The sequence below is a fragment of the Dermacentor variabilis genome, chromosome 10 (genome assembly GCF_050947875.1).
Source record: "Dermacentor variabilis isolate Ectoservices chromosome 10, ASM5094787v1, whole genome shotgun sequence".
Taxonomy (NCBI): domain Eukaryota; kingdom Metazoa; phylum Arthropoda; class Arachnida; order Ixodida; family Ixodidae; genus Dermacentor; species Dermacentor variabilis.
Window position 1 is genome coordinate 26,863,726 of NC_134577.1, and position 12,043 is coordinate 26,875,768.

At 43.1% G+C, this 12,043-nt stretch overlaps 1 protein-coding gene across 1 annotated transcript in view; it reads left to right on the forward strand.

Moving 5' to 3' along the window:
- The window catches only part of LOC142560208 (uncharacterized), a 187,200-nt gene that overhangs the window by 50,489 nt on the left and 124,668 nt on the right, over positions 1-12,043 (forward strand). The gene's annotated exons all lie outside the window — the stretch shown is intronic.

Sequence of the window (12,043 nt, forward strand, 5' to 3'; positions counted from 1 at the left end):
ATCATGTCGCAGTTTACTTCAGAAAAGCGAACTCCGACATGACAATCATTTTTGTGTCCACTTGTTTTGCTTCAGGTGAACACAAGAATTTGTTTTTATTGGGATAGAAACAATATAGGGACACTCCAAGCGTATTTCCGCCGTCGCCGTCGCCGTGAGGCTCCGTAAAAAGTCCAAATGCGATAACACCGTCGCCGTGCGCCTTACGCAGTATGTGCGAGCGCAGGCGTGCGAGGGGGCCGGCGATCGCGGCTCAATCTCGCCCGCGTGATAGAGACGAAAGCGGGCAGGAAGCGCGCCGTCTCCTGTCGCGCATGAGGCACCTAACGCTGCGAGGCACTTGGGGAAGGAGAGAAAGAGAGAGTGAGAGAGAGAGCGGTGTTCTACTCCAGCTGCAACTGCGCATGTGCCGGCTTCTCGCGGTCACCCACCCGTATCTTGAGAGCGACCTGCGTTGAGGCCTGAGTCTAGGCTTGTGTCGACGGCTCGCAGCTTTGTGCGCGGTGTGTGTCCTCCGCGCTCACTTTTCGTTGAAGCGATAGACAGCACGAATTTCATTTCGCTCGCAGCTGCTGCCGCGTTCCCTCACGGAAGCGTTTTAACAGCGAGTTTCTGCGGTCATCGAGTCAGAAGTGTTCGTGTTTGCTTGTGTGCGCGTGACGTCATGCTTGTTTGTTTAGTTAGTATGCTTATCTTTACAAGTTTATACGGCCGATAAAACTACTATCCTGACTTCGTATAGCTTTCCGTTAATTTGCTATCGCAATCGATGCTTCGCCTTTCAGGTGAAACTGCGATTTTTTTTTGTTCTGTCTGTACCAGGGCCATTTTTCCTATCCTTTCTCCTCAAAGGATTTCTTCGGGACGCATGATGATCGCGCACTCACTCAAGGGTCTTATAGGAATAAAAGAGGGAGGAGCGTTAAACACCACTCGGATCAAAGCTCAGTTCGTTGCATTATTCTCACTGGAAGGCTGCTGTGACAAGAAACATAGAAGTAATAATGGCGAAACAGTCGTCGAAGTTCTCAGCATCGCAGTATGGAGTCGTAGTAGGAATGCGGGTAATGCATTCTGCGGCAGCGTGATGACGGCCACTCATGTAGGACGCTTCAAAGTGCTATTCTTGAAGGCATAGCACCAAGCGTGCAAGGTGATCAGAGGGATTACACTTACTAACCAGCCAGCATAAAAAATAATGGGCGGCGGCTATGTTAAGGTGGGATGGTAGGCATATTAAGGGATGTCAAAGAGCTTTGTGATGTTCTCGCTTTCCTATCGTAGGAACATTAAAAATTATGTGTTTAATAGTGTAATTATTATTTATATACAAGTATACCATGTTTTATTTGATGTTTTGAAGTAATAAAATTGAGAAGTTTCATACATCAATCTTAGTGCTTTGGCCAATGAACATTTGTTAAATAGCTATGGCCAATACAAGCTTTGAAACTCCTGTCATATACTGTTCCCAATAAGTGCTTTTTACAGAACTGGATCGAACAATAACATTCGCAAGACAACTTGCTTCGAAATAAATTTTTTAATTTTGACATACAAAAACAAAGGCAGTTTGTCAATGTAACTTCTTTAAAAAATATAATCTTGTTGAAGTCACATCATCGTTCTAGTTGGGTAGACGCATTAGGCAAAATATAACACTTCAGGCTACGAAGGCCAATGTTGCTCCTTCGGTCATATCTCGTGCACCATCAGGGCGAGACACCTGCAATTGCGCCGGCTGCATTCCTCATTACGTCAGCGTTATGAGGCGCCTGGTAGCTGCCACGGAGGTGTTTCTGCTGCACAATGTCAATTGCCTCGCTTGCTGCGTAGCACTTACACGATACCCCCACAACTGTTGTTGGCCACCTTCCGAGAAGTTCCATCGCAACGCTAAATCTAGCAGCCGCTTTCAGTGGCTCGTCCTTGAACCGACATTGAAACTTTTCCTTAGCCCTTTGTCGTGAAATTCCTACATAGAATGGATACAACGAAACTGTTTCAATCTTTAACGAGAACGGGCGGAAAACAAGAAAGTAATAATAAATCAAACCTGCCATGCAAGAGAAAAACACCTCGAACAATGGGTGTTTGCATGTAAATCGAGATGCAGGTTGTTCGACTGTACAGCTCAATATATGATCGCTGCCTGAATAATTTATTCTTAGTCGAGTGGTCGTGAGTCGAAATGGATTTCGTATTCTAGAAAGGCCTCTCTGTTACATCTACACAGGGAAGTCAAACAAAGCAGTTTGCCTAACCACTTTTCTTGTTCCCTTGCTTTGTTCTCTTACGCTGGTTTTAATAAGTCCAATCGATGTATTTTGCACGCACGAAAAAGCGCTTGTAAAAGAGCTGATGGAAATAAATTTAATATAATAACTATTCGCAGCACTAGAAAAAGTAAGCTTGCTTTCTTCAAAATGAAAATTTCAAATATATTACAATAGTTATTGTATTCGAAGGCACGTCTTAGCGCAGACTTTATTAAGCTGTATTTGTTAAGGAAGGGAAATCTCTTCACGTCGTCAGAAAAGTTATTTCGCCGTTTTGTATCCAAAAAACAAAGATTGCGCAGGTGATATAGAATCTCTGAGACAAATAATCCTGACAAAAGCGTTTCACGTTGACCCAAATCGGCGTTAATGGTCTCTAGAGTGTGAGATGGTCGACAAAATCTACGGTATGTTTGAATAGCATGTATTCATCAGTACAAAGTTACGAGTGCTTTTTGTGTCCTTGATAAGTCAAACATTTCGAAAATGAGTTTCTGAAGTTGAGGCTGCGTGCAGCTTTATTCTCTGAACTTACTAGTGGTAACTACTAAATAGGTTCTCTTTTTAACCCAGGCACAAAATTTAGATATTGCAAAATCCTATTCTCCACACGACTAAACAAGGCAAGAAAAAAAGAAACACATGCTCGCGTCCAAGCTGCCGACTCACACACATTCAATGGTATCGCTTTAAATCGATATGTACAAATGCGGAGAATCCTTTCCTGGTAAATTTATAAGGTTCCTAAGAATTGCTCAGTTTAATAAATACAATGGGATAACTCTTTCATACAGCTTCCCTGTTTTTGATGTATGAGGGTCTCGGATTGGCGTACATCTACGAGTATTTCTTAAAAAACAGGTTTGCTTGCAACTGGACACCATGTACTGCGATAACCTCTTCCGCTCCTGATATGACCTAATGACTTGTTATCAAACTGCGCTCATCAAAGCCTGTTTACATGTCCCCAATAAAACGTTCAATCAGTGTAGAACATTTGCGCAATGAGGAAACTTGCTCTGACTTGTCAAAAAGCCCTGTGGTAGAACGTACTTGTGCCGTTAAATCAACTAGACAAATCTACGACTAAAAATGTGGTACTATCACACAGCCAACTCCACGACAATTTTGTCTTTGATAAATTTTACTTGCCTTTTGCGAATTCGTAACATTTAGGCCTTAGCTTACACAAGGGTACCAGTATAGGATTTATCGAAGTATTGCAAGATCCCTTTTACAGAGAAATGCCAACACCGCTTCCATTATTACACCAATCAAATGAAGGTGAAAGGCCGATGCGAAAGACGCGTGTTATGCAGAAGAGAAAGTTGTGTTGAAGTTGGAATAAGTTTAAACATATCTGTAGGCTTAGTATCTAGGATAACATTTGCTCAAATAAGTTAATCATCGCATTACAGGATTGGCTAACATTTAAAAGCACGTTTTAAGAGCAAAGATATTCTTTTTGTGGTGTTAAGTGTAGTGAGATGCTGTTGAATGATGATTGATAGTTGGGCCGTATGGAGAAGGGTGTGGGCAGTTTGGAGGGGGAGAGGTACGACGCAAATTTGTTGGTGCAAGCGACGACGTCACCAGGCCGTCGCAGCAAACTGGAGAGAGCAGATGTGCCGAGGGGAGCAAGATGCACAGGCTGATGGAGGACTGGACGCAAAAGCATCACTTACTCCCACACTGCGTGGGATCTGCATAACCTTTTCGCTCTACAGCACACTGCTTCTGCAGAAAACGCCCAGAGAAGGCAATAGACAAGGTACCGTGCGCTTAAAGTCTAGCCCGCCTAAGGAAGCCCTTCTAATTTCGTAGAGCGATGCCAGCTCTCCAATCATCTATCTGATCTAAGTGGCGTGTTCTATTCTTATCGAACCAAATGATCATTCAAAAATCCGTCAAACGCCTTTTGTCGTCGCTCGTAACGTAAAAAAATAACGCCGGGAAAAATAAGACGAAGGTTGCATTACTCACCAAGCCGAGAACCGAGCCGACGACGTAGGGATAACGAAGGCGTCGCTTTGCTGACTGCACTATCCTCTCTCATGTGCCAGCATGCGCTCGAAATTGCTTGTGCTTTCTATACGATCACGTTAATACGAATCTCAAAGAGAAATAATAAAATATTCACAAGGCGAGTAATTCAAGATGTAATGTGCAGGGTTTGGATTAGTAAATCCGAAAATGGCGCTGCTAGTTCTTCAGCGACCAACGAAAATGTGTGTGAGGTAGTTGAGTTGCTGTCTGCTGCGCAGCTCCAGCATGGTAATGTTTCTCAGCAACATTGAAGGTAGTCTGAAACTGCTGAATGGATTCTATATTAAAAAGAATTATTCTAGGCAGATATTCCTGCCGTGGAACTAAACCTGTGAAGTTGGAGTAGTTGGCGTTTCCGTAAGGATTGATGACCATTGTAATGTAACTACTGCGTTTAAAAAAAAGTAAGAGCAGCGATAAGTGCTTCATTCGCCGTGGCGTCACCGGTAGAAATAAAAGGTAGGCTCCCTGAACGAAACATTAATAAAACGTCCCGATGGCAAGACTTCGAATTTCACGTCACGATATAAAGATTATGGTAGAGGAGTTGTCCTATGATGGCCTTATTTTTCTGAGCCCACTGAGTCCCTCCCTAAGCATGCCGGACGCCGACGGCTGTACCTTCGTAGTGGCACTTGGAAGCTCATTAGTGTTCCCATGCCCTCCCATGTCACCTTCCCATGCCCAGGCACAGCAACCAACAACGTTGAAATAGGCGTGAATACGTTGACGACGTTAATTAACGGATTATGTCATGCTTACACCTATTCTAGCACAAAGTTCTCATTTGAGAATTTACATCATTTATTAGACGCACACGGTATATGTAATTGAGTGACGAATAAAATAGTAAAACTAATAAAGCCAAAGTTATCGGAATCTGTAGTTACGCAAAAAATAATTAAGCTATTCAAAATGTTGGGAATATCTGAGGCGCTCCACCTTTGCCCTGATGCTTTCGCACGAACAATACGTTCACCTCTCCCCTTTGCTGCTAGGTAAACCGCCCGTTGATAAGTAAGTTGGTGCCAGTGAAGCAGATTTCTACGCTAAGAGGCCTGCTTCTCATCGGCTCACTACTTGGCATCTACATATTGATATAGATGAAAGGAAAATTAACCATCCACCCTCGTGTAGCACGAAGCTCCAAAGGAAAACCTTGTGTGTTTCTCAGAAAAGAAGCTTAGGAGCTGAAAACTCTTCCCGACCCGGGGGCCTAACCCTGGGTGTTTCCGGGATGGTCGCTCCACCATCTGGGCTAATCAGAAAGCTAGCAGGTTGCCGCGTGAGGGCGAAGTAACTGGCATTGGCGAAGCACAGGGACACTGCATATGGCAAACCAGTTCTGCGGAACCTTGCAAGGTGGAGCACGGCTCAACAGTGCCCCACCTTGCGGGCTTCTGCAGACCTGCTTTGTGTGAAGTTCGTGTTCAAAAAGGCGAGGCAGTGCAGGGCTTATGAACTAGAAAATTATCAGGATATAGAAAGTATAGAATACACGCAAAGCACGTATTGGACGCAAAATTGAGAGGATTGACAGATATTCTCAGTACAATGGATTACACGATGACGTGCTGGGGTCTTGGCAACATGAGGCAGGAAATGCTGTGGCATCATCTTCGTCGAGTTGGCGTACCTGTCAAGAATACAGCGCCAACAACATATAAAGACAGCAGAGCAAACAAAGTGCAGGAAGGCAGCAGGCGCCTCTGCTTGCATCAGTGTAGAAAGGTATCCCTGAGTGACGCATCGCTGTATAAAGGACGTGAAGAAGATAGAATCGGCTTCTCCGCCAGTTCTAAGCGCAGGAAAACGCTCAATGCCGAAAAAAATTATGGCAGCAAGTGTGCCTTGGTAGTCTACTTCATGCAGAGCTTGCGTTAACCCTGCAATGCACAACGTATCATAGATGCTACGCTGAGTCTGATACCTGTAAATGATGAGTTAGGCATGCGAAACACAAGACACATTTAGTAGTTCCGTTTTTGATATGGTGGAACGAAGTTCTAGCTGGGCATAGTACAACGATCGAATCGCTGATTTTATATTTATTACTATTTTAATAATTCCTGCTCGCTAGTTGTCAGATTTCGCTATGCAACTAATCTGAGCTCGTCGACCCGAACTGGACGCTTAAGCTGGAGAAAACCTGATTTTGAGGTCATCTGTAATAATCCAACAAATACATGTGGGCGTGTCGTCATCTATGACTCAATAAACAGCTCTCTGAACACGGATATTTCAACAAGGGTAAACACTCAAAGGAGCCCACGTGGCTGTACCCACACAGGTTCAGAAATGGCAGTTATCATCTCTGCTAAACTGGCTGTTTTACAGCCGGCTGTAAGATGCGATGTGGTTAGTCTGTCAGTTCATAATTTGCAGATCGGAAAGATGCGTTACTATAAAAGCATCATTTCATACTACAAACTCCACTTCTAGCTTTCTTTTCTGTCTTTTTTTTTACGACCCGGTTACACATTTAACGCAGATGTAGTAAGTGGTGCCGCAACAGTTTTGCAGGTTCTTGCCCCACATGAAATCATTTTTAAATGCTTTGCTTAAGCCAATGGAATTCAGGCTATGCTAGGTTACGTTCTAACTCAAGTACTGTTGTGGAAATGCGCTGTTAATGACAAAGTATAAATGTGAACCAATTGTTCCAATTTTTGTTTGATGTAGAACTGTGTTTCCGCCTTACATGGTTAAGAATCCATACTGCTATCCTAACACAGGCTACGTGCAGACTAGCCCACCAGCAAGCACTTCTGACTCCGAGTTGACATTCGCTGACGCAGAGAAGGGCATAGCGGGTATTGAATTTGTAATTGAACGATCAAAAACTGCCTTTAGACGAAGTTTCGACAAGGTTGGAATCGCAATACTGCGCGTTTGTTGATACCTGCAGTCTCTTTCCCAACAATTCCGATAACAATATTCAGTTAGGAGACTCTGAAACCACCACAGTGTCTTAGCAGTTATGGCGTTGCACTGCTAATCAGCAGTTCGCGGTTCGATTCCCAGCTCCGTTTCCACGGGGCCGCAATGCAAAATCGCTCGTGCCGGTGACCTGGATGTACATTTATATGGTCAGAATTATTCTGGAATGCCCCAATACGGCGGGCGTTATCAGGTCATGGTTTTGGCACGTAAAACTCCAGAATTTATTGAGTTTGGAAATTTTGATTAGTAGCGTGTTGGATGTACTTGTCGTCTTTCCTGTGTGCACAAACACGAGCTTTTATTTACGTTTCGCCCCGTCACAGACGTTTCTTTCGCTGTTTGCGAAGTCCCGAATATGGTTCTGATCTTTCTGACCAATGAAAACATCACGTCATTTTGCCATATGCTTGTTCCATAAAATGTTGCTGGGACAGTAATCACAGTATCAGCAATGAAATAGCAGCCATGCAACTCATATTCTCTAAGAATAAATGAATGTCATGATACCTGTAAGCAAAGTTCGTCCAGGTACTACTAGTGATATCGCGCGTAGGGATTGTTTTAAATTTTGATATTGAACAGTTCGTTGCTTTCGCGGGAACTCGTATTGGGTGCAGTTATAATACTCCAACGTTTTTCACAATTATAACGTTGCTTAGAGTATCGCACAGGAGTTCTGGGGACATGAACTGTTGTTTTCTTTCAAAAAATTAAATGTATGACGCCACAACTAATTTACTTATAGAAAAAAAGAAGGTATATTCAAAATAATCTTGTGGTGCATAGCATGAATAAAAAATGATCTAAACTGACAAAAAGAATAATTTGGCAATTTGAAAAGAAGCAGCATTACGATTATGTGCCATTAATGTGAATACTTAGAAATTTATGTGTTTATTGAACCCAAAAAACGTGTTGCCCCAATAGCTCGAATTGTCGCTGACAGGTAGTGCTCTAGCAAGGAACGTTTGGAAAATTCAAGGTAAAATGAAATAGGGAAAAGTTGGGGACGAAATTGGTACAGGAACAGATAAGTTTACAAGATAAAGCAATTAGGAGAGTGCTTGAGTAGGAAAGAGCGTGAGCAGCTAACTGAGGCTAGGTGACCATTTGTCGCCACCCCGAGTTAGGAAAAGTATGCCATAAAAATCATTACTAATCATCATCACCACGACGGCGTATACTGTTCATACAAGTGAAAGGAACCTATCAATAAGCAATGTTTTAGGTTCGGTGTGAAGTGAGAAGTTCAGAGCTCTGTAACTATGTAGTGAATGACGAATTCCCAATAATTTAAAGGGCCCCCATTAACGTAAACTGTTGCAGTGTTTAAATGTTAGTTTAACTTGTGATAATGTGTCTACCCTGCATCGGCATCTGAGATAATGGTATCATTCAATCTTCGAGATACTAAATAGGTAAAGCAGACAGTATAGCATGCCGTATGAACACTGGTGAAAACATTAATCAAAGCGCCTATTTCATTTGGGAAAGCAAGAGCCATCAGCATGCGTTTTTTACCATTTATTGTGGCACCAAAGAAGACAGAACACAAAAAATTGAATATTACCGGACTATGACTTCAGTAATCGTGAAATTTATTTCAATACCCAATGACACGCACTGATGACATGAGCTCAACAGGCGGTAGTTCATGATTTTGAAGCATTGAGCATTGTAGGAGCTGTTGGCAGATGCCTGTTCAAGAGAATACGAACATTTGCGGCCTTTGTAAGACCTTTTCGTCTGCTTGCATTCTGATGCTTGACCTTCATTCTAAACTGTGATTCTAAAGAATGACGTACGATGTGCTTGATGGCTTCGCAGAAAATTTTGGTAGCCTCTGCGTTGATGATATCATAATATACCGCGGACGCGAAGTGAACGCATTTCGCGTCTGTCACAGGAGCTTGATAGATTGCTTGAAGCAAAAGTGAAAATTAACATTGGCAAAGAGAAAGCTATCGTCGTTTCTAGATTTTTCTGACCATGTCCTACTAAAGTACTGTTCCCGGAGAGCATTCAACTAACAGACAAAAAATCTGAGGTCACCTAACCACTCATAAGTTGCGTTTGCGAAAGCATTAATGCCCAAATGACCTCCGGGGAGCGGTCCTTGTAGTCATGAACTCCTAGTGGGCAAGCGAGTGCTTTGAGATGCTTGGCCAACGTCTCCTAAGCAGCACAAGGTCGGTGCACTTCTATCCGTGATGTCATGTTACCTTTCCCGACGGCCATAGAAAGTAACGGGGACACTCCCGACTAAGCTGCTGTGATTTTGACGTCATTAGTTTCATCACGCCTGGCTTGGAAATGAAAATTTCGGTCTCAGTAGCCCGGTGTCATAAAGCAGAGTGCACAGGGCTGCTAACTAGGAGGTGCTGGTTTAAGCCAGTGGGCAAGACACTCGGCTTCTTAGCGTGGGGTAGTAGGGCTTCAGAGTCACTGTCGCCCACGTTTTTCCATTCGAATTTATTCTGTTTTTTTAAATGCATTAACTATTTCATAGCTATTACCGAGGCGAAGTTTGAACGCAGGCGAGAGCTTGCGCGTGTAACACAGGCTTCCGAGAGTGAGGGTGACGTGGCGTCGTGGCCATGCCCTCTCCCTTCAAGCAACACCTGGGCCGGTATTTTGTAGCGATGCCTTTTCCGATTCTATACTTTCTCAGGCTTCTTGCGCTTGGCCAGTGGTCAGAGTGACGGTCTGCCCACATTATCAACGGGATCAGGCGGCCGTGTGTGGTGGATGATAAGAATAGCATAGAATAAGGCATAATGCATCGCTACAAAATAGCGTCCCTGACGCGCCAGCGCAGCAGCAAGTGTTCGCTTCCAAACACGCGGCTCCGTCGAGGCGCGCACGTGATGTGGCCTCGCAGCCAATGGGAATTGAGGTGCAGTTTCGCTTCGACAGATGCGAGCTGCTTCGCTCAATGGGCCATTGCATGCTTTCGCATCAAAATGCATACGTACGAGGAATCATCCAAGCGCTCCCCTCTAACTATACAGTGTGATTTGCATTTTCTGCGGATGTTTGTGGATTTTGGCAACGTTTTCGAACATTTGCAGAGCCATGCCACGCGGAATAGTAAACGCCCAACAAAAACTAAAGCAATAGGAGGTATAGACTGCGAAGTATGAGGAAGCATGATAAATGCTTGTCCAGATAATGTCGTCCGACCCGTTTATTCGTTTTATCTTTCGCTGACTGCACGAAATCATTTGATCTAATATTGATAATTTGCACTACAGAGGCGGAGCAGACGGACGGTTGTGAGCTTAGAAAGGGACGATCTAAGAGAGAGAGACATAGAAGAATGTGTTAACGTATCTGTGAGAGGTTAGGCCAAATATAATGCTGGAACTCTACTCCAGGTGACATGGAGAAGGATCAGAAAGGAAGCGAATGGAAAACAAAGCACACTCACACGAATGCAAAACACTCGCCCACAAAACACAACACAAAAGTTGTTAGCAGTCTCATTCAGGCCTCTATCCCGCAGGAAAGCTAAATGCGAGTTAAGGGGGCGCCAGGCAGATCCACGGCTATTGCCACAGCCCAAATACTTCCCGTAGCATAAGTAGCCTATTTATTGGCAGGTTTGAAGCGTTCCTCAAGACGATCCTTTAGGTTATAAAGAGTGTACAAATACAATATCAATTTAATTGAATAAACTTGATGCCTCATGGTTTTTAACTATATTTACAGGTTCATGGAACACAAGTAAACATAATTGTATCTCATAAAAAGGCCTGTCCTGGGAGGAGATGAACGCTTTTAGTGAAAGTCCGTTTTTTTTTCAGAGTCTCTGCCTCTGCAATCATAAATGAATAGCGAGACGGTGATTGTGCTTAAGGTGCTCATCCAAGCAGCACGTTGTTAGATCTACCTTGTTAGGCGCCAATGGCTTAGGTTGTTTACTTGTATGGGAAGCTTCTAGTGTGCAATGCATCCAGCTTGGACATCATAAGTTTATTAAACAAAATACCAAATGTGCCGTTTAGTGTTTAATGATAACCATAGATGGCAAACATGAGGATCGTCCACCGCGCTGCAAATGGTCAGCCTCGCTTCCCATTAGGCGAGCAACGTTAACGCGGCTGTTTGAACGTCAAGTGCAAGCTGCTGCGAAATATACCCGCCCGTCTTAACAGCAAATGCAGCTTTGTACCACGGCCATCCAAGAAACGTTGAGCTTCTCCCAAACAAGCTCAAAGATAACTTTGTGATGTTTCTTTGTCTCTTAGGCAATATATGCGGCATTCAAGAGTTTAACCCTTTCAACTGTAATATCCTCGCATTTTCCCCTTTGTGGGCTCCAACCAATATCAAATGCATAAGCCACAAGAGAATATGTTGTTATCTTTTAAACGCTTAGATATTTATTCAAATTATTTGAGTGGTTGCGTGATGACAGCGGCTTTTGAAGCCTTCATATGCATCTGATTAAGAATAATAATACTTGATGATTCTAACATAATGATTCATTCAGCAATAGATAGTCTGCATTTGGTTCGCTACTTTTGAAGAATAAATAGTGCCTATAACCTTACTATAGAAGTGAAATCTCGTGTAATTAATAAAAAATTTATAGTGTTTTGTAGCTTTATTTGTGTTTGTGATCGTGTTACTTTAGTGTCAATACCGTCTCCTGCCTTCTGTTATTTACTCTTTCGGTGTGATGTAAAATAATAAATAAAAATTGTAAGTTTTTTCCGTAAAAAGAAATCTATCCTGACTTATGATTTAAGGTTCATTACAATAACAATTAT